This window comes from Callithrix jacchus, chromosome 2, assembly GCF_049354715.1.
Source record: "Callithrix jacchus isolate 240 chromosome 2, calJac240_pri, whole genome shotgun sequence".
NCBI classification, from domain to species: domain Eukaryota; kingdom Metazoa; phylum Chordata; class Mammalia; order Primates; family Cebidae; genus Callithrix; species Callithrix jacchus.
In genome coordinates this window covers 195,320,515-195,343,686 of record NC_133503.1, presented here as the reverse complement: position 1 = coordinate 195,343,686, position 23,172 = coordinate 195,320,515, and the positions used below count along the sequence as shown (strand labels likewise).

General features: G+C 46.8%; 1 protein-coding gene and 1 long non-coding RNA gene across 2 annotated transcripts in view; one reads left to right on the top strand and one right to left on the bottom strand.

Moving 5' to 3' along the window:
* CMBL (carboxymethylenebutenolidase homolog) overlaps positions 1-1,243 on the bottom strand; it is a 30,401-nt gene extending 29,158 nt beyond the window's left edge. The window contains exon 1 of the mRNA XM_035291775.3: positions 1,073-1,243. The gene's annotated coding sequence lies outside the window, so the exon portion shown is untranslated. The remainder of the gene's footprint in view (positions 1-1,072) is intronic.
* A 4,810-nt stretch (positions 1,244-6,053) lies between these two features.
* Positions 6,054-13,396, top strand: LOC144581486 (uncharacterized). The gene is made up of 2 exons (XR_013532364.1): positions 6,054-7,426; positions 10,582-13,396. It is a non-coding gene; the product is annotated as an uncharacterized LOC144581486 (long non-coding RNA).
* The last annotated feature ends 9,776 nt before the right edge of the window (positions 13,397-23,172 follow it).

The following is a 23,172-nucleotide window of genomic DNA, read 5'->3' as shown; positions in this document are numbered from 1 at the left end:
TTCAGAAATGGAAGCCAAGTGGAAGCTCATCCAGGGTTGGGGGTAACAGAGGACCCCAAGATAACACAGGATGGTGGTGTCTAACAGGAAAGGCATGAGGCTTTTCCTGTGCTGGTCAACACCGCAGGGACTTTCATGATAACTGACTTTCAGTCTTGCTGCAGGGAAGGCCGGGCCAGTACTTATTCTCAGCTGATTCTACAAACATCAAACGTCTCCAAATCTTTATTTTTCAGCAGCCATGCTTGTATTTTCCAAGTGTCTCTGGCTGAGACAGCATGAATTAGGAAGCGGCCTGATGAGCACACACTGGCCTCCGCAGACAGGCCAACCACGGCCCTGTCTTCTGCTTTTTCCCTGGCTGTTCCCAGGCCTGGATAGGATTCCGGGGGCGGGGGCGGGGGGCTCCCTTCTAACCACTTTATTTGAAATGGGCTTTGAAAACAACAGGTGGCATCTTCCCTCAGCGAGTGGACATAAATCTCAGTGCCCAGTGTTTCCAAGGCCTGCCGACCCACATGGCTGTGGTGTAAACTGTCCAGTCGTTCTTGGCAACACCTACCCAGCATCTAGGATGTCCCACCCTTAGACCCACAGACCCAGCCCCTCCCTTCTAATACCCACCCTAAGGAGAAGCTGTCGAATGTGGATACTGATTTCAATGCGAATATGCTCGGTTTTTTCATAGTTTTATATTAGCAAAACTCTGCAACCAGAACGTCTCACTGTAGGAAGACAGTTACAAGGAGCATTAACGGCATGGAGGAAAGGCTCCTCCGTGCTAAATGGCCAAATCCGGTGCCAGTTTGCATACGGCGTGATTTGCACTCTGTCTTTAAAACGTATGGCGAACCCCCTACGGGAAAATACCAGAGTGTAAAGGGCGGCTGCTCGGGACGCGTGGGATCGTGCAAGGACAGCGTATCACTTTGAGGAAAGTCAGCCTCTCAGAACGGACGGTGGAAGTTCCCTACCCGTGCAGGCGGCAAAGCCCTTCGTTGCCAGTCAGAACACAAGCGCGAGATCAAGGGAGCGGGGCCCGGGCTCGTGTGGCCCGGGGACGCGCACGTACCTTGTCCCGCGGCCTGAGACTGCGCTGCACCGCGCGGAGGGAGGCCGAGCCGGGAGGAGGCGCGCGGCGCCGGGCAGGACCGCCAGGGGGACGTGGACGCGGCGGCCGAGGGCGCAGGGATCCCGGCGGGGCCAGTGGCTCCACTCGCAGTCGTAGCCTCCAGGAAGAGCCGGAGCCCGGAGCGGGCGGAGAGGAGGAGGAGGGAGGCCCTGGGGGAAGAGAGGTCTGCGAAGTGGGGGAAGGGAAGGCCAGGAGGGAGGGAGGGGCAGTGGGGAGGAGAGGAGAGAAGGGAGGGAGGGAAGTGTGAGGGGAGGGGAAGAAGTGGGGTGATCAGAGGGTGGGGGAGGGAGGAAGAGGGAGGAAAAGGGAGGGAGAGGTGGGAGAGGCTCCAAGGTCAAGAAGTGTGTAGGGAGGGGGAGTGTGAGGGAGGGAGCCGCAGAGGGGAGGGAAGAAGGGAATTGGGAAGCCTGGAGGAAGGAGGCAGGGAGGCCAGGAAAAGGAAGACGGCCAGCCTTCTGTGAGATTTACATGTGTGCCTGGCTTCCAAGCCAAGTAACAAGTTGTAAATCAAAATTAAGCTATTTTTTATCTTATTTTATTTTAGAAATAGGGTCTTATTCTGTCACCCAGGCTGGAGTGCAGTGCCACAATCATCGATCACTTCAGCCTCAAACTCCTGGCTTCAAACGAGGTGCTGGGGTTACAGGTGTGGACCACCATGCCCAGCCCCAATTTTCTTTTCTTTTCTTTTTTTTTTTTTTGAGATGGAGTCTCACTCTGCCACCCAGGCTGGAGTGCAGTGGCACGATCTTAACCTCACTGCAACCTCTGCCTCCCAGATTCAAGTGATTCTCCTGCCTCAATCTCCCCAGTAGCTGAGGTTACAGGCACGTGCCACCACCCCTGGTTAATTTTTATATTTTCAGTAGAGACGTAGTTTTGCCACGTTGGCCAGGCTGGTCTCAAAATCCTGACCTTAAATGTTTCACCTGCTTCAGCCTCCCAAAGTGCTGGGATTACAGGCGTGAGCCACCAAATTTGGAGCCAGCCCAGCTCCAAATTAAGCTTTTTCAAAAAAAAGACATTAATACACGTTTCATACTTGCCTCTTCCTTCATATTTTGTCTGGTCATCTGACCAAGATTATGATAACAGCTTCAGCTTGGCTACAGAAGCACGCCTGTGGCTCACCCAAACTGGAAACATACAGGCAAAGGGAATTCTAGGAACATAGCTCATCCTGGACAAATGGGCGCATTACCAAGCCATTGCACCATGTGGCCATACTTCCTGCCCTCCCTTCTGCAAAGGTGTTGTTATGGACTGAACGTTTGTGGTTTGTGTCCCCTCCCAAATTTGGATGTTGAAATCCTAACCCCTAGTATGGTGGTATTTGGAGGTGGGGTTTTGGGAGATGCTTAGGTCATAAGGGTGGAGTCCCCAAGGATTTGTGCCATTGCAAAAAGAGACAAGGGAGCTTGCTTCCTCATCTGTATGCCAGGAAGAGGACACTCTGAGAACCCAATCCTGCTGGCACCCCAATTCAGACTTCCAACTTCCAGAGCTATGAGAAATAAATGTTGTTTAAGCTACTCAAGTCTATCTATGGTGTTTTTTTGTTTTGTTTTCTTTTGTTATTTGAGACAGTCTTGCTCTGTTGCCCAGCCTCTGTTACAGTGGCGCAGTCTCAACTCACTGCAACCTCCGCCTCCTGGTTCAAGCAGTTCTCCTGCCTCAGCCTCCCAAGTAGCGGGGATTACAGGCATGTGCCACCATGCCTGGCTACTTTTGGTATTTTTAGTAGAGACGGGGTTTCACCATGTTGACCAGGCTGGTCTTAAAACTCCTGACCTCAGGTGATCCTCCCGCTTCAGCCTCCCAAAGTGCTGGAATTATAGGTGTGAGCCACCGCGCCCAGCCTGGTGTTTTTGTTATAGCAGTCCAAACGAACTAAAGCAGGGTGTTCCTGCTAGAGATACACTAATTTTCTTTCACACAGGATCTTTCAAAATCCATTCTGAAACATCTGCAGTTGAGTTATTTTACGAGCTTGAAATTTCTCTAAAATAATAGGTAGGGATTTTTAAAACACCAGAATAATTGAAAAAAAAATGGAGACAGGCTCTCACTCTGTCACCCAGACTGGAGGGCAGTGGCACAATCATGGCTTACTGTAGCCTCTACCTCCCTAGGCTCAGGTGATCCTCCCACCTCAGCCTCCTAAGTAGCTGGAACTATAGGCATGTGCCACCACACCCAGCTATGTTTTTTTTTTTTAAGAGATGGGCTTTTGCCATGTTGCCCAGGCTGCAGAAAAATTCTTCTTTCCATCCTACAATGCACAAACTGCTTATGACATCCAAAAAGGCAATCTTTCAACTTCACCAATTTTAGTGCCAAATTCCACAGAACATTTATCACATAAAAGTGAATATTTAACCTAGGCTCTTAAAAAATTCAGCTTCCTTCTTCTAGAAATGCTCAGTGGAAACGAACACTAAGATTTCATGGAGTTCCCTATAAATTGAAGAGCTATGACTCAGCATTTGCTGCTCATTATCCCTCCAAAGTTAGTTTTATTTTTCATTATTAAATAAGTAACTAAATTCCAAGGACAGAATGAGTCCAAGCTGAATTAATAAATGAGGCAAGATCAAATTTAAACAAAATTACTGACTCTGTTCAAACCCCTGTGATTTACACTGACCTTGAAGGCAAGGTCAGGAAAAGTATTCCATGGAATTGTTCCTCTAAAGACACTTGGAACAAAATCAGAACAAGTGCTGCTGTGTTTCAGAACGTCTCAAAATAATAACAGGGCAAACATATTCTGTTATCTGTTACCATTTCCTGGCTGTATGGCTGACTCAGCCTCCAGCCCTCCTCTCCTCAGTGCAGCTGCAGGGATCCTGCCGGGAAAGAGCTGAATCCTGTGCACAGGGCAGGCACTGCTGGTGAAGACAGGTGAGAGGCTGGGTAGTTGATTTCTAGAAGGTTCTTGAGCACCAGTCGGCCATCTTGTCATCCCCAGGTAGAAAGCTTAAATTTTCTTTTTTCTTTCTTTTGTTTACTTTGTATTAATGGAAATGTACAAATATATAGAAAGGTAGAAAAAGAATACAATTAATTCCCATATACCCCAGGCCTAAATATAATTATCTTTAATATTTTGCTAAACTTGCTTCATCATTTTTTTTTTGAAAGCATGGCAATTATAGACAACCTGACATTTCACCCCCTAATAATTTGGTAGTAGTCGACCTCCAAGATGACCCATAATGTGCCCTGCCTCTGAGAATTCACAGCTCTGTAGAAAACAGACTTAGTGGTGGTGCATTAGTCCACTTTCATGCTGCCGATAAAGACATACCCGAGACTGCGCAATTTACAAAAGAAAGAGGTTTAATGGACTTACAGTTCCACGTGGCTGGGGAGGCCTCATGAGCATGGTGGAAGGCAGGGAGGAGCAAGTCACATCTTACACAGATGGCAGCAGGAAAGGTGAGCTTGTGCAGGGAAACGCCTTCCTATAATACGATCAGGTCTCGTAAGACTTATTCACTGTCACGAGAACAGCACGGGAAAGACCTGCCCCCAGGCTGGGTGCCCTGGCTCTTTGGGAGGCTGATGCGGGTGGATCACTTGAGGTCAGGACTTTGAGATCAGCCTGGCCAACATGGTACTAAAATGCAAAATACAACATGTACTAAAAATACAAAAAAGTAGCTGGGCATGGTGATGGGTGCCTATAATCCCAGCTACTCAGGAGGCTGAGGCAGGAGAATCCCAGAATCCAGGAGGAGGAGGTTGCAGTGAGAGGAGATCACGCCACTGCACTCCAGCCTGGGCAGCAAGAGTGGAACTCCACTGCCCACATGATTCAGTTACCTCCCACCAGCTACCCCCGTAACACAAGGGAATTCAAGATGAGATTTGGGTGGGGACACAGCCAAACTATATCAAATGTTATGTCTCCTCCAACACTAGATTAGAGGAGGCTCTGGGACTTCCCCTTCTCTCTTCTCTGTCTCTCTCTCTCTCTCTCTGTGTGTGTGTGTGTGTGTGTGTGTATGTGTCTGTGTGTGTATGTGTGTGTCTGTGTGTGTGTATGTCTAGCTTTCTCTCTCATCACATGCTCTAGGGGAAGTCAGCTGCCAACCATGGCTTCAGTAGCCTCTGGAGTAAAGAAATCTGTGACCCACAGTCATGTTCCTGGACCATCCTAGACAAGAATCCTCTAGCCCCAGCCAAGTATCAGATGCTATAAACCCAACACTTTGAGGTGCCAAAGCAGGAGGATCACTTGAGCCCATGAGTTTAAGACAAGCCTGGTCAAGGTAGTGAGACTCTGCCTCTACAAAAAAGGTGAAAATGTAGCTGGGTGTGGCAGTGCATGCCTGTAGTCCCAACTACTTAGGACTGAGTGGTAGGATTGCTTGAACAAAGGAGTTCAAGAGCAACAGTCTGACTCTGGTGCTTAAGAGGGAGTACAGTGGCACAATCTTGGTTCATTGCAGCCTCAACCTCCCAGGCTCAAGTAATGCTTCCACTTCAGCCTCCCCGAGTAGCTGGGAATACAAGTGCAAGCCACCATGCCCAGCTACTTTTTAAATTTCCTTGTTGAGAGAGGGTTTCATCATGTTGACCAGGATGGTCTCAATCTCTTGACCTCGTGATCCACCCGCCTCGGCCTCCCAAAGTGCTGGGATTACAGGCCTGAGCCACCGCGCCCGGCATGAGGATTATATTTCAACGTGAGATTCGGGTGGGGACAAATATCCAAACTGTATTAGCAAATTAGGAAATGGCTTTTAAGCAAAGATCAAATGCAGGGTCCTGCCAGAAAAACCATGGTCTAAGATGAATCCTTAGGTGTGACTGTAAGATTCCAAAGAGATATAAGGTGGCCTCTCAGAGTACCACTGAGTCAGACAAAAGGCCTGCTCTATAAAGGTGCACCCTACAGTATCTCTCAATCAAAGGAGAGTCCATTGTCCCTCAGCTGTCTGCAGAAGCCAAAGGTAGGGAAGGGCTTGTCTCAAACAGATTTGTGGGTGTTGCATTTGTCTAATAGAGCAAACCCCAATAAAATTCACAGAAAATCCAGTTTTTAAGAGAATTGTATATACAGAATCCTCACCAGCTTAGACTAAAAGAAACAGAGATAATACAACTTAAAAAGAAGACCTTTTAGTCTTTTTAGTTCTTTTTGTGGGAGGGGACAGGATCTTGCTCTATCAATCAGTCTGATAGTGCATGCCATCATGGCTAATTTTGTTTTTATTTTTTGTAATGATGAGGGTCTCACTACGTTGCCCAGGCTGGTCTCAAACTCCTTGGCTCAAGTGATCCTTCTACCCCAGCCTCTCAAAGTGCTGGGATGACAGGCAAGACCTACCATGCCTGGAAAAAAAGAAGACCCTCACATTTCTACTGGCAAGAAGCGGGCTGAGACTGCTACTCAGCCACACACATGACACCTTTTTTCTCTTTTTGTGAACAGGAGCGTCTGGAATAGTTATTCTGTGTTCTCTTATATGTTCAATTGGGGAGGGAGAGGCAGAGATATACAGACAACCTATCAAAGATTATAATGGAGAAATTGTATTTAAGGAAACAAAGCCCCACCTGGACCTGATTTAGATGATGGAGGCTAAGCGCCTGGATGCCAGACATGAGCAGATCGCTTGTCAACTTATCACCAAGAGGATGACTCAAGGCTGGGTGGTCTTGGATACGAATCCTCCAGCCCCAGTTAAGTTTCAGATGACTACAGTTCTGGCCAGCATCTTGATGATCACTTCTTGAGAGACCCTGTCTCTCAGAGGGAGAGACAGGACATGGAACTGATGCCACAATAGGATGAGTATTTGGGGAACTTTGGGAGGAGGTGGCAGTATTTTAGTTGTGGGAAGAATGTGAATCTTTGGAGCCCAGAAGGTGGACTGTGGCTGTCTGCTGGCTGGCCCGTGCTGATTCTCACCTGCTGGCAGTCATGCCCTTCCGCAGTCCCCCAGCCCGCCGCCATGCCTCATCACAACATAATTGGTGTCACAGACAACAGAAGTAATGTGTTATGGTTTGAATGTTTGTCCCCGCCAAAGCTTACGTTGAAATTTAATCCCAAATGTGGCACGCACCATCACACTCAGCCTCCCGAAGTGCTGGGATTACAGGCGTGAGCCACCACGCCAGCCTAAGCACGTGTTTCCTATTTTTTCACAGGTGGGGCCTTGCTGACCCTGGAAAGCCTGCCCCTCCTAGGGCTGGCCGGTTCCTACTGGGCAGAGTGCCTGCCTTTCAAATGCAGGCCAACCAATCCAGAGCCAGTACTGCACCACCTCTTCAGTTCAGGTAAAGATGGGGTCCTTATCACACAGCCATGAAAATTTAGGCTCACAGACAATTAAAGAGTGAGAAAAATGGGATTTATTGGGCAAACAAAAAAATGGGAAAGAGAAACTCTTAGCAAAGCAGAAGAGAGTGTTTCTTGCCAGTGGACTTGGCACCTCGCAGATTGGATCCCAGGTTCCATGCAGGAAGAGGAGAGGGCAGGCTCCTCCCCGCTGCAAACGGAACAAACTTCCGCAGCTCCACCCCAGTGCTCAGGTAGGTCGGAGGCTCTGCCGAGGAGCCGTTCCCACCTGGCTGTCTCAACGGGGCTCTCAGGGCCACTGTCCAGCTGCACTAATGACTCCAGGGCCAGGTACCAGACAACTAGCCCTCATGCCCCAGAGCCTGCCGAAGGTATTCAGACTCCAATCCTATGCCTGCTCACCTTGCTTCGCCCATTCCTTCCTTCAAAACCCACAATCAAGCCTCTTGCCCACATTTGCCCTGCTGCTTCTCCTGACACTGGGGCTTCCCAGTGTGGCGGCCTGTGGCATGGTGGTGCTTCTTCCCCTGGGATCTGTGAGCGTAATACACTACCTGTTCTTTCTTTCTTTTTTCTTTCTTTTCTTTCTCGCCTTCCCCCGGGATCTGTGAGCATAATACACTACGTTTTCTTTCTTTCTTTCTTTCTTTCTTTCTTTCTTTCTTTCTTTCTTTCTTTCTTTCTTTCTTTCTTTTTCTTCCTTTCTCTCCTTCCTTCCTTCCCTCCCTCCCTCTTTCCCTCCCTCCCTCTCTCCCTCCCTCTCTTCTTTCCTTCCTTCCTTCGTTCCTTCCTTCCTTTCTCTTTCTTTCCTTCTTTCTTTCTTTCTTTCTTTCTTTCTTTTCTTTTCTTTTCTTTTCTTTTCTTTCCTTTCTTTCTTTCTTTCCTGTTTCATTCTATCACCCAGCCTGCCAGGCTGGAGTGCAGTGGTGTGATCACAGCTCACTGCAACCTCTGCCTCCTGGGTTCAAGCGATTCTCCTGTCTCAGCCTCCTGAGTAGCTGGGATTACAGATGCCCGCCACCACGCCTAGCTAATTTATGTATTTTTAGTAGAGATGGGGTTTTACCATGTTGGCCAGGCTGGTCTCGAACCCCCGACCTCAAGTGATCCACCCGCTCAGCCTCCCAAAGTGCTGGGATTACAGGCGTGAGCCACCACTGCACCAGGCAACTTTTAGTTCTTTTATCTCTGTAGTCTTTTTTAACCTAAGTAACCCCAGTGGTGATTTTAAAATATGTCTACAAATGCTTTTTCCTTTCCTTTCTTTCTTTTCTTTTCTTTTTTTTTTTTAAGAGACAGGGTCTCATTCTGTCACCCAGACTGGAGTTCAGTGGCATGATCTCGGCTCACGGCAACCTCTTCCTCCTGGGTTCAAACAATTATCCTGCCTCAGCCTCTCAAGTAATTGGGATTATAGGTGTGCACTACCACACCCAGCTAATTTTTGTAGTTTTAGTAGAGACAGGGTTTCGCCATGTTGGCCAGGCTAGTCTGAAACTCTTGGCTTCAGGTGATCCACCTTGGCCTCCCAAAGTGCTGGGTTTACAAGCATGAGACACCACACCAGGCCCCACAAATGCTTTGATTCTCCACATTCAAAAGACACAACTTCCTCTTGAGTGTGGGCAGTACTTAGTGAGTCACTTCTAATACCCAGAATGTGGCAAAAGTAAAAGCCTGTACCTTCTGGGACCAGGTCATAAAAAGCATGTGGCTTTCCCCTTGCTTTCTCTTGGGCCACCTTGTGAGCTGTTGTTTATTGGTGTTTTAAGTGTTGGAGAAATAGATACCTGAAAGAGTGTTTGTTTAACTCACGCCTTTACCATACTTCCCGTGAACCAGCAATTAAATTTAGAGGCTAGATTATCAGGTTAAACATTTTTGGAAAGAGTATTTATAGACTGTCTGAAGAACTTCGTGTCACAATAAATCAGGAGGGACATGATAGGTGCTCTACTGTTAGTGGTGTTAAGTTTGATCACTTGGTTCCATTACTAAACATCTGATACCACGTGCTAGAGTAAATTATTGCCTAGAATCCTCCCTGGCCCATTGAGTTGTCATAAGAGCGGTGTTTTCCCCATTCCTCTGATACTTGGCTCAGCCATAAGACTTGCTTTGGCCAATTGGATGTTAGTGTACATGATACAAGTCGATGCTTGAAGCATGTGTGCTTGGGCTTGCTTTCCTGTGCTTCTGCCATTACCACGAGGAGGGCTTCTCCCAGACAGCTGTTCTCCACTGAACCTGAGCCTCAGCCAGAGTCACCCCTTCAAGCAACACTGTCCAGCCAAGCCCAGTCTACATCAGCTGGCCTCCAGATCTGTGCGTGTTTTCAGGAACTTCATTTTGGGTTGGTGTTGTTTGTGGTGGAGTTTTGCTCTTGTTGCCCAGGCTGGAATGCAATGGCATGATCTTGGCTCACTGCAACCTCCGTCTCCTGGGTTTAGGCCATTCTCCTGCCTCGGCCTCCCGAGTAGCTGGGATTACAGGCATGTGCTAACATGCCCAGCCAATTTTGTATTTTCAACAGAGATGGAGTTTCTCCATGTTGGGCAGGCTGGTCTCAAACTCCTGACCTCAGGTGATCTACGAGCCTTGGCCTCCCAAATTGCTGGGATTACAGGCCTGAGCCACCACGCCCAGCTTGGGTTGGTGTTTTTAGGCAGCATTTTGGGAGCCCCTAGGTAACTGATACGCGCACAGCCAAACAAGACTGCTGCTATAAGTCGACACCATTCACCAGCCTCCTTTTCTCAGAGAATCAGCCTGCTGGTCCACAGCTGTGGTGTGGGCATGCAGCTGCCATGTTTAGACAGTAAGACCTGCCTCTAGGACCATGGTGGATCAGACTAGGTTGGGCACCTGATGTAAGTGAGGCCTTTGGTTTGGCGTGACAGCTAACTAGATGGTGTGCGGGAATAGTGACATGTAAATGCAGGAGCCATGGGATGACCATATTCTGCTAGGGAAGCAGGTCTAATGTGAGAAAAAGCAATGAAGCAGATGAAAATTAGGAAGGGTCCTGCCAGTGTTTTAGGTTCTGGCTCCCATCCCTTTCAGAGGCCCAGATCTACCCTGACCTTCCTTTCTAGCAAACTCCATCCTTAAAAGTGTCCCTTTTACATTTCAGATAATGTCACTTGTCAACTGAGGAATGACAAGGTTCATAAACTTGGAAAGAAGAGATTTCTTCTCATAAAGGGGTGCAGCCTGCAAGGCGGCCATTGTGACAGGCTGAGAAGCAGAGCCTCCAGCCAGAAGCCAGAAACAGACCCTTCCAGGGGCAGAAGAAGAAGACAGGAGTTTATGCTGAATGAGGTGGCTAAATGCGCACATTCGATGAGCTATGGGAGGAGCCCTGAATATTGATGAGAGGAGAAATATGCGTGTGTGCAATCAAGCTCCATGCCTCTCCTGGGACCTGGGTTAGTGTGATCTGAGGGTGGCGTTTTCAGGCCTCTGACATCAAAAGATGAAGCAGAAGACTTGAACATCCTCACTGTGCATCCCCTGGAGACCGGCCAGAATGACCTCATGGCCAGTAGTGTCTTATCTAACCGCTCCATGGCCAGTAGTCCTCTTATCAAGGGTGCCAGTCAGTTCTTTTGTCCAGACCACATAAGGGCAGGGCAGCATGAGGTGGCTGGTTGATATCAGGAATAAAGCCCCTTTCCCAAGGGCTGGTTTCTGCTTAGCCCCCTAGGAAAGGAAGTCTCATGGTGGTTATCCAGGGCATGAGGGATATAATGAGGCGTGTCTGACCTTCCATCCCATCATGACCAGGAACTCAGTTTTCCAAGTTTCTCTGGGGTCCCCTTGGCCAGGTGGGTGGGGAGTTGGGGGAGTCTGGAGACCATCAGTTGCTTGGGAGGCTTAGGATTTCATTTTTATTTCTCATACTGGATTTCTATACTTGCAACTTTTGAAAAAATTTTTGAGACAGGTTCTCACACTGTCACTCCAGTATAGGCCGGAGCATGGTGGCACAATCTCAGCTAACTGCAACCTCTGCCTCCCAGATTCAAGCGATTCTTATGCCTCAGCCTTCCAAGTAGCTGGGATTACAGGCGTATGCCACTACACCTGGCTAATTTTTGTATTTTTTAATAGAGACAGGGTTTTGCCATGTTGGCTGGGCTGGTCCTGAACTCCTGGCCTCAAGTGATCCACTTGCCTTGGCCTCCCAAAGTGCTGGGATTACAGGCATGAGCCATCGTGCCCAGCCTATACTTGCATTTTAAGATTCGTAATACACATGCTTGAACCAGCTTTACACAGGTGTACACCTGACAAGACCTATATTAATTTCTTGTGGCTGTCATAACAAATGACCAGAAACTTGGTGGATTAAAACAACAGAAACATATTCTTTCACAGTTCTGAAGACCGGAAGTCTGGCAGGGTGTGCCCCTCTGAAGACTCCAGGGGAATGGATTAGTCCAATCTCCCATTGCTATAAAGAACTGTCTGTGGCCAGATGCAGTGGCTCACATTTGTAATCCCAGCACTTTGAGAGGCCTAGGCAGGCTGAGGTTGTAAGTTTGACACCAGCCTGGCCAACACGGTGAGACCCTGTCTCTACTAAAAATAAAAAATAAAAATAAAAATAAATTAGCTGGGCATGGTGGTGCATGCCTGTAATTCCAGCTACTCAGGAGGCTGAGGCAGGAGAATCACTTGAACCCAGGAGGTGGAAGTTGCAGTGAGACAAGATGGCACCATTGCACTCCAGCCTGAACAACAAGAGCAAAACTCCACTTCGAAAAAGAAAGAGAGAGAGAGAGAAAGAAAGAAAGGAGGGAAAGAAAGAGAAAGAGAAGGAAAAGAACTACCTGAGACTGGGCAATTTATGAAGAAAGAGGTTTAATTGACTCAGTTCCACAGGCTGTAGAGCATGGCTGGGGAGGCCTTAGGAGACCTACAATCATGGTGGAAGGGGAAGGGGAAGCTGGCACATCTTCACCGGGCTGGAGCAGGGGAAGAGAGGGAAGGGGGAGGTCCCACACACTTTTACCAACCGGATCTCATGAGAACTAATGACGAGAACAGCAAAGGGGAAGTTCGTGCCCCTCCCCCCGTGATCCAGTCACCTCCACCCGGCGTCTCCTCCAACACTGAGGGTGACAATTCAACAGGAGATTTGGGTGGCACACAGAACCACACCATATCAGGGAGAATCCCTTCCTGCCTCTTGTGGCTTGTTCCTGGCTTGTGGCTGTGTCACTCCAGTCTCTGTCCGCCTCTTCACAGTGTCATTCTCCTCTGTGGCTGCATCTTCTTCTGTCTTTTATAGGAAAGGACACTTCTTGAATTTAGGGCCTACCCAGATCAGCCAGGAAGATCCCATCTTAAGATTTCAGTTAATCACATTTGCAAAGAGCCTTTTTCCTAATGAGGTCACCTTAATGAATGCTGGGTGTTAGGGCAAGCACCTCGTGCTCAGGCAGGACACCCTCAAACTTGGTGCATCTGCCAGGACAGCGGCTTACGCCTCTAATCCCAGCACTTTGGGAGGCTGAGGCAGGCAGATCACTTGGGATTGGGAGTTTGAGAGCAGCCTGGCCAACGTGGTGAAACCCTGTCTATACAAAAGATACAAAAATTAGCTGGGTGTCGTGGTGCATGCCTGTAATCCCACCTACTTGAGAGGCTGAGGCACAAGAATGGCTTGAACTTGGGAGGCATTCTGTCACCCAGGTTGCAGTGAGGCCCTGACCAAGAGTCACTGCATTCCACCCTGGGTGACAGAGCAAGAAACCATCTCAAAAAAAAAGGGTGCATGTGTTATATCCAGATTCCAAACATACAGAATTTTAAATATCCACAAAAGTTGTGTGTGGTCTGAAAAATAAGAGAAAGCAAGATTTAAACAAGTTTTAAATTCTTTCATATTGAAAGGATCAAGGATTTACATATTTATGGATCCCTATTAAAGGTGGCTGAATTAAGCAATGTGTATAACTGTTGTGTAGCGACACTTCTTCAGGTTATGGGGGTCATTGACAAAACAACTGTAGAAAGGGATCCGCGTGGCGATTGGCAGTGGAAGAGTCATTCTAGATCCCTGCAGCATCAGGACCCACGTTTGCTTGAAGTCCCTGACCTTAGTGGCTTCAGTTAACCAGCATGGTAACTATTCTTTTTTTTTTTCCAGACAGAGTCTTGTTCTGTCACCCAGGCTGGAGTGCAGTGGTGTGATCTCAGTTCACTGCAGCCTCCACCTCCCAGGTTCAAGCAATTCTCTTGCCTCAGTCTCTGGGGTAGCTGCGGTCGCACCACCACATACAGCTAATTTTTGTATTTTTAGTAGATATTGGGTTTGGCCATGTTGGCCAGGCTGATCTCAAACTCCTGACCTCAGGTGATCCACCTGCCTCAGCCTCCCAAAGTGCTGGAATTACCAGTTTCATGAAATGCTGGTGAGTCACTGTACCGAGTCATCTCTCTTTTTACTACTTGGCAACCTTGGCGTGTGCCACCATGCCTGGAGAATTTTTTATTTATTTATTTTTTTAAAGGTGGGGTTTCACCATGTTGGTCAGGCTGGTCTTGAACTCCCGACCTCAGGTGATCCACCCGCCTTGGCCTCCAAAGTGCTTGGATTACAGGTGTGAGCCACCACACCGGGCCCTGGAGAGTTTTTTAAATCGTCTTTTGTAGAGATGATTTAACTATGTTTCCCAGGCTGGTTTCCAAGTCTTGGCCTCCAGTGATCCTTCCACCTCAGCCTCCCAAAGTGCTGAGATTAAAGGCATGAACCACCATAACCATTCAGGTATGTATCTTTTGGTCGGAGAAGATTTATAATTAAGTACTGAAAACTTGTGAGACTCAAAACCATACCATAGTATTAATATGAAATTTGTAGGGATATGTGCATATTTGGTATTTTGTGTTCTTAATACAGTTAAGAGAATTTGACCTGTTAAAAAGGTCAGACGTGTAACACAAAGTTAAAAGGTATAAGTCAATAGTTAATTTAGGCTAGTGATTTAAGAATTAAGACTTAATTAGTTTCTTTACCATATTGAAATGCTTAAGAGAGAATTTGTTTTTCTTCCTTTGCAAATTTAACTTCTTAGATTTCCTATAATTATTTAGTATTCAGGATTTTTTGTTGTTGAAAAAGAAAGCAGAAGTACTCTAAAAGGAAATCACTGGTTAGGTGCAGTGGCTCATGCTTGTAATCCCAGCACTGTAATCCCAGGCTGACATGGGCAGATCACCTGAGGTCAGGAGTTCAAGACCAGCCTGGCCAACATGGCAAAACCCGATCTCTACTAAAAATACAAAAATTAGTCAGGGTGGCACAGACCTGTAATCCCAGCTACTCAGGAGGCTGAGGCAGGAGAATTGCTTGAGCCTGGGGAGGTGGAGGTTGCAGTGAGCCCGAGATTGTGCCACTGCACTCCCACCTGGGTGACAGAGCAAGACTCTGTCTCAAAGAAAAGAAAAGGAAATCAGTTACATCAAATTTATAAATGTGGCTGAAAAGGTTTACAGATGGTTAGTTAACTAAGATAGGCTGAGTACAGTGGCTCAAACCTACAATCCTAGCACTTTAGGAGGCTAAGGCGGGCAGATCGCTTGAGTTCAGGAATTGGAAAGCATTCTGGGCAACATGGCGAAACCCGTCTCTACAATAAAATAGCCAAGCATGGTGGTGAGTGCCTATAGTGTCAGCTACTTGGGGGCTGAGATAGAAGCATCACTTGAGCCCTGGGGTTGAGGCTGCAGTGAGCCAAGATCACACCATTGCACTCCAGCTTGGGTGACAAAGCAAGACCTTGTCTCAAAAAAAAAAAAAAAAAATTAATGAAGTTAGTAAACAGGACCAAGTATTATCCAAAGAGTCCCTTAAATCTGATTCCTGAGTATCCCAGAGGTATGATAAGAAAAATGAAGCTATAACATAAGCTTTAATAACTAATGAAAATATACATTTAGGATGTGTGTGTTTCATATGCTGAAAATTAAAACATAAAGCCAAAATGAACATCTGCGTAGTTCCTCTGTACCTAAAAACTACCCTCAAGGACACCAAAAACCTTGTTTTAACAAATCCATGCCATCCCTCGTCCATTTCTGGCTGCCAATGTATCAAATACTTTTTAAGGTCTAACTAAAATACACCAAGTTAAAAATTTTTTTTTTAAGTTTACCTTTCTGTCTTCAGATCACATGTAAATCTGTCCTGCTTCAAGCCACCTTTTGCTTGATTTATAACTATTATGTGAACTTGAAGTGCTGTGCCTTGAGTTGTCATAGTCTGTGAAATGTGTTAAGCCGTGGTAGGTAAGCGGCAGAGCTCTGAGCTCCGGAGCAGACTGCTTGGGTGCAAATCACAGCTCTGCTACTGTGCTGAACTCTCAGTGCCTCTTTGCTCATCTGTAAAAGGTGGTAGAAATTGTGTCTACTGCACAAAAGCTATTCTGAGGATTAAATGATATGATCAACAGATTAAATTCTATGATAAGTGCTTAGAACAATGCCTGGCACTTGGAAGACATTCAAGCAATAAATAAGACATTAGCATGTTTGTGAACTTCGGTGTTCTTAAACTGTGTGTTGGCGCTGCAAGCTCACTGTGCAAAGAGATCAGTTTTACTGAGTTGAATACAGAGGGAGGATTTCTCAAATCTCTGCAGCAAGGTTGCTGGGTTCAAAGAAATGGATTCTGGATCCAGAGCTTGTCCAAACAGCAGCCTTGCTGGGCTGACCAGAAAAACAGTCCCTTTAGTCATCGATTAATTTTTTCTCTCTATCTACAAAGCGAGATGACAAAGGGCAGCAGTGTGGAGGAAGAGATCTCTTATTTGTGTTCCAGATGAGAGCTTTCCTAAAATTTGATGGACAGCGTTATGGTTAATTTTATGTATCACTTTGCCCAGTAGTTGGGTCTAACACTAGTCTGATTGTTGCTGTGAAGATAATTTGTAGATGTGATTAACGTTTAAATCAGTTGACTTTAAATAAAGGAGATTTTTACCCTTGATAATGTAGGTGACCCTCATCCAATCAGTTGAAGGCCTTAAGAGCAAAGCCCGGAGGATTTCAGAGAATAAGGAATTCTGCTTCAAGACTGTAATATAGAAATCCTGCCTGAGTTTTCAGCCTGCCAACCTGCCCTACAGATTTGAGACTTGCCAAGTTCCACAGTTGCATAAGCCAGTTTCTTAAAATAAATCTCTCTCTCTGTTAGTCTGCCAGGGCTACCATACAAAGTACCACGGACTGGGTGGCTTAAACAACAGAATTTTATTCTTTCACAGTTCTGGAGGCTAGAAGTCCAAGATCAAGGTGCTGGCAGGGTTGGTGTCTGTTGACGCCTTTCTTCCTGGCTTGTAGATATCTGCTTCTTGCTGTGTCCTGGCGTGGCCTTTTTTCTGTGTACCTGCAGAGCAAGAGGTCTCTTGGTGCCTGTTCCTCTTCTTATAAGGACAGCAGTCCTGTTAGTTAGGGCCCCACCCTTATGATTTCATTTACTCTCAGTCACGTCCTTCAGGGCCCTATCTCCAAATTCAAACACACTGGGGTTAGGGCCTCAACCTATGAATTTGGGGAGGACACAATCCAGTGCAGAACTCTATCCATCTGTTTGTCTGTCTGTCTGTCTATATCTGTCTGTTTATCTGTCTACCTGTCTGTCTCTGTCTGTCTATGTGTCCGCCTCTGCCTATCTGTCTGTGTATCTCTCTATCCGTCTTCTATTTATATCTCTACCTTCTGTCTGTCTTTCTATCCCTCTATCCATCTATCTATCCATTCATCCTATTTGTTCTGTTTCTCTGACAGGCCCCAACTGACACAGCAGAATGAAATGTGAAACTTCATCATATACAGTCATTCAACTGACTCCAGTGCTGGCCTTTATAATCTATCACCAACCTATTGGTTGTCTAATGTAAGTAGTTATACCTAGATTTCCTAAAAATAAAAGTGATAAGGAAAAAAATGCTTAAGTCTTCCCCTGAAACTACTTGAATACATTCTTTTTTTTTTTTTTTTTTTGAGACAGAATCTCCCTCTGTCACCCAGGCTGGAATGTAGTGGCACAATCTAGGTTCACTGCAACCTCTGCCTCCCAGGTTCAAGTGATCCTCCTACCTCAGGCTCCCAAGTAGCTAGGACTGCAGGCATGTGCCACCATGCCCAGTTAATTTCTGTGTTTTTAGTAGAGATGGGGTTTCACCATGTTCGCCAGGCTGGTCTCAAACTCCTGACCTCAGCTGATCCGCCCACCTCGGCCTCCCAGAGTGCTGGGATTAAAGGAGTGAGCCACTGTGCTCATGTCTTGAGTAAACTCTTGAAATAAAAAGTAAAGTATCACAAATGACTGTTTCATGTTTCTGCAGACAAAGTAGCTTTGAAATCAACAGCATTACAGGTTTTTTGTTTGCTGTTTGTGTTTGAGACAGGGTCTTGCTCTGTCGTACAGGCTGGAGTGCAGTGGTGTGATCACTGTTCAATGCACCTGGCTTTGTATTACTGTTTTTCTTTTTCCCTAATTCCCAGGTCTGTGAATATTGCATTACAGTTTTATGAATTAAAATGAAGAGGCCAGGCACAGTGGCTCAGGCCTGTAATCCTAGCACTTTGGGAGGCTGAGGCGGGCAGAGCCTGAGCTCAGGAGTTCAAAACCAGCCTGGGCAACATGGTGAAACCCCACCTCTACTAAAAATACAGAAAATTAGCTGGGCATGGTGGTGCATGCCTGTAATCCCAGCTACTCAGAGGCAGGGGCAGGAGAATCACTTGAACCCAGGAGGCAAAGGTTGCAATGAGCCAAAATCATGTCACTGAACTCTAGCCTGGGCAACAGAGTGAGACTGTCTCCAGAAAATAAAAAAATGAAAAAATAAAATTAAAAAAGTAAAATGAAAGGGCGAGGTGGGCAGATAACGAAGTCAAGAGATTGAGACCATCCTGGCCAACATGGTGAAACCCCATCTCTACTAAAAATACAAAAAATAGCCGGGCATGGTGGCGTGTGCCTGTGGTCCCAGCTACTCGGGAGGCTGGGGTGGAAGAATTGCTTGAATCCAGGAGGCAGAGGTTGCAGTGAGCTGAGATTGCGTCACTGCACTCCAGCCTGGCGACAGAGCAAGACTCCGTCTCAAAAAATATGTATAATAAATAAAATAAAATGAAGACATGTTTATAGCAGCTCTATTCGTAATTGCCCCAAACTGGAAACAACTCAAACATCTCTCAACGAACAAATGGATAAATAAATTGTAGTACCTCCATACAATGAAATAGTACTTGGATATTTTTTTAAAAGTATTCATACATCTTAAAACATGAATGAATAAGTGAAAGCAGTCAGTCTCAAAAGGTTACCACCTAGGTCTGACTTCTCCCACCAGGTCTGCCAATCATTTCCTAACGTGTTCTTTTTTCTCCAGGTGTTTGCTGCTCAGAATTGTGGCAAATAGAGGAATAAATTCTATTATCAAATTCCTTAATTTCAAGAGAACCCGTGAAACGAGTACCATACAATCGGATGGGTTTTTTCCACTAAAACAACAAAGACGTTCTTTCTGAAATCACAACTTGGGGACTTAGGTTTTAATTTAAATTCTTGCAAGAGATGCCATGCTGTCAGGGTGAGACCACAGAGTACAGGGAAACCACATCCTTTTGGAAACAGCAGTGTCTACCAGTGCAGAGAGAGCTGCTCTGTAGGCAGAGAGCAGAAAGGGAGAGCACAATTTTACTAATGCCAACAGCAGGGAAGTGCAAAGGAGGGCAGCCTCCAACTCCTTCCAGCTGGAAGGGAGCAAAGCACTGGGAAGGGCAAAATGAGGCACAACCCTCAAACCCCTTTATCAAGTTCTTTTTTTTTTTTTTTGAGGCAAAGTCTTACTCTTGTTGCCCAGGCTAGAGTGCAGTGGTGCAATCTCAGCTCACTGCAATCACCACTTCCTGGGTTCAAGTAATTCTCCTGCCTCAGCCTCCCGAGTACCTGGGATTACAGGCATATGCCACCACGCCAGGCTAATTTTGTATTTTTAGTAGAGACAGGGTTTCACTCTGTTTGTCAGGCTGGTCTCGAACGCCTAACCTCAGGAGATCCACCTGCCTGGCCCTCCAGAAGTGCTGGGATTACAGGCGTGAGCCACTGCGCCCGGCCTATTATTATTATTCTTTAACAAGAAAGAAACTTTGAAGAGGAACTTTTCTACTTCCCACATCTCATTTCTTTTTAGATATGAAGTCTATTTTTACAGGAAGACGATTCCATTCTGTCACCATTTAGGATACTATTTGCTTTAATTACCTACTGCTGCAGAACAAATGTCCCTAAACCTTAGTGGCTTAAAACAAGTATTGTTCCTCATGATTCTGCTGGTCTCCTCTGGGCTCACTGAGGCGGAGGGGCCAGATGGCACCATTCATATATCTGGGGCCTTCCTACAGCTGCCAGCTGGGCTTCTCCTCCCATCCAGTGGACTCTGGGCATTCCAAGTGATTAAAAATGTAATTTACAATACTCCTCAAGGCCTATTCTTGAAGGCTTCACAGTGTCACTTCTGCTGCATTTTACTGGTTACAACAAGTCTCAAGACCAGCCCAGAGTCAAGGGGTAAAGAAATAGGTCCCACCTCCTGATTTAGGGAGAAGCAGCAAAGTCATATTGCAAAGGAGTGAGGACACAGGGACACTATTCACTGGGGGCCATGGCTGTAACAGTCTACCACCCACCACACAATTGTTGGTGATGTTTAAATCGGATATAAACATTGATTGAATTGCTCTTGGCTCTGAACCATTAGTAACTGGATGCAATAAGGCTAAAAATAAATTTTGGATTGGAAGCCCACATTCAGCTCGGCTTAACGTACTTAACCCTTATTTTGAAATGATGAGAAATCACTTATAAATGAGTCAGAGAACCTTGACCTCCTGTTTTTTTAATGGGGATTTTTACTATCGACTTAGAGAACAGTAACCCGTAATCCATTGGCTATTTTAAATGCGCGATTATTTTCTAATTGTGGGTCAACTCTCTTTGGTTTCCTAATGTCTAAGCATTTCACAATTTGTAGAATTATGAGAGGATCCAAGTCCCCCGAGGATGTGAGCCCATCTGAACACAATTGTACACCACAGCCGAATCTCTGTTAGCTTCCTGGGGCGGAAGACACAGAGGAAGGGCAGGATCATCCTGTGCTAACGACTCAGCCTTGGCCCTTGTCCCCACAGGCTGCCAAGCCTGTCACACTCTGGCAATAAGGAGCAATGCTTGGATGGGGACCAGGGCCATGCTTATATCTGACCACCTCTGCAGTCTGGGCGAATTCCAAGAAATCCCTCAGAAGCAAGTGCCATGCAGATATATCTAGGCAGGGGAACTGCCTACACACCTGTGCCGGTTATTCACCCTCGCCAAATTCTTCATGCTCTTTCCCACTTCAAAGCCTTTGCTTTAGCAGTTCTGCCTGACCATGGCCTTGACTCTCAAGGACATTTAGGTAAGTCATGTCCTTACTTAAGCTTAGGGGCTTAAGCTAGGGACTCGGCATCCTGGAGGTACTCCCTGACTTGCAACTCTAGGTAGCACTCCATTCAGATTTTCAGCCTCCATCCATCCTTTGGGGATGTTTTATCCTCTTATCCCTTGAGACACGGGGCACTTTCTGTGACCCACCACCCTCAGGGCCTTAATTCTGGAGAAGACATGATGCTACCTGGGAGCGGGTCCTTCCTGAACGCCAGGCAGCTGGAGAGCCCTGGATGTGACAGAGGAACAAGGAAACGAAGAAACAGAGAAACAGAAATGAGGAAAGGAGGAAGGAAAACGATGGCTCCTGGAGACAAACGCTTCCTTTTCCATACTTCTGCTGATGCTGAGGTGGGCCTAGAGTGCCAACAAGGGGGAGCTAGGAGGGGTTTGCACACGTGTTGCTGGACATAGATGGGGTGGTGTGTGTGCCAGGATGGAGGCCTTCCTGGGCAGCCGCCACAGGACAGGTGCTCCAGTCAAGGCATCAAGACAGAGCTAAGGCTTTGTCCCAATCCAAGAGAAGCCGCAAACCTCCCGCAGGTTCTGAGTTTTCTTCTGAAGCTCACTTCTTGGGACTCAGTTGAGTGAAACAATCCCACGGTTAAAGCGTTTAAGGGCTGAATGTGCCCTTGTGCTGTATTGTCATCGACAATGTCATTTCTTTCTCCCTGCACAAAATAACTAAAATATTGATGAATCCAGGTGGCTCTCCCCTCTGCCTCCCTATCCTCCACCTCTTAGGCAGTTTCGAGGACATTCCCCTCTGTTTCCTCCTCCCTTCCTCTCCTTCCCTCCCAGGTATACCCTCAGCTCTTCGTGGTCTCTCACTCCTGACAGCAGCACCCCCCAAGACTCCCTCTTCAGGCCTCCTTCCCTTACCACTTCCAAGGCCATGGCTCCAGGACACAAGCTGACCACCTTGCCGAACCCCAAGTCCTTGATGACACTCAGCACTTATAGGTTCAAGTCCAAGCTCCCTAGCATAGCACTGAAGTCATGGCTCAGTTTACCCTTCCAAGCCTGTCTCCCCCAACTCCTGCCCCCCTACTCTCATCACTGCCAAATACATCGAACACTCCCATGTGGCTGGGCTTTAGCCCAAGCTGCTCTCTCTTCCCAGAAGGCTCTTCTCCAACTTGCTGCCAAAACACAAAGTTGCTTGGAGGTGAAGGCAAATATTAGTTCAGCTGGCAAGCTCCTTTCCATGTCCTCATCAAAGCCCCCAGCTCCACGAGCTTCTGGGCTGTTCCTGTGGATTTTTGCACTCTCTGTGTTGAAACATCTGTAACGGGTTATAGCTGGGAGTTGGAATGTCTGTCTCCCTTTTTGCTGAGAAGAAGGGGGTCCTTACAGGCTCAAGCCCCCCCCCCCCCGACTGCCCCTGCTCCTGCCCCTGTGCTCTGTCTCTTTCCTTTCAATATCGTGAGCAGTTCCTCTCACCTAGTAGGTTCTCCTTAGACGTCTGGGAGGTCATCTATCCAGTGCCCTTGCAGATTTGTGCAGTTGCTTTTTGAACAGGCTCCATATCCCTCTTCCCAAAATCTAAAATTAGGTCTTTGACAGTTCCTGAAAATGTTAGTACCGTATAACCCAGCAACTCCACTCCAAGGTAGATAGTCAAAAGAATTGAAATCATATTCCACACAAAAATGTATACCCGAATGCTCATAGAAGCATTATTCACAAGAGCCAGAAAGTGGAAACAACCCAAATGTCCATCAGCCCACAAAGGCATAGGTGAACTGTGAGATATCCATGCCACGGAATACCATTTGGCAATACAAGGAATGAGGGACTGATTCATGCTCCAACACGGATGGGCCTTGAAAACATGCTAAGTGCAAGACACCAGTTACAAAAGATCACATATCATATGATTTCATTTATGTGAACTGTTCAGAAACGGTCAAATTTATAGAGAAAGAAAGCAGAAGAGGGTCTGGGCAAAGTGGGGCCTGAGAGTGGCTGTGAATGAGTATGGCTTTCTTTTTAGAGAGGAAAAGCGGGGGCCAAGTGGTGCCTCATGCCTGTAATCCCAGCACTTTGGGAGGCCAAGGCAGGTGAAGCACGAGGTCAAGAGATGAGACCATCATGGCCAGCATGGTGAAACCCTGTCTCTACCAAAAATACAAAAATTAGCTGGGCATGTGTCTGTACTCCCAGCTACTCGGGAGGCTGAGGCAGGAGAATCGCTTGAACACGGGAGGCAGA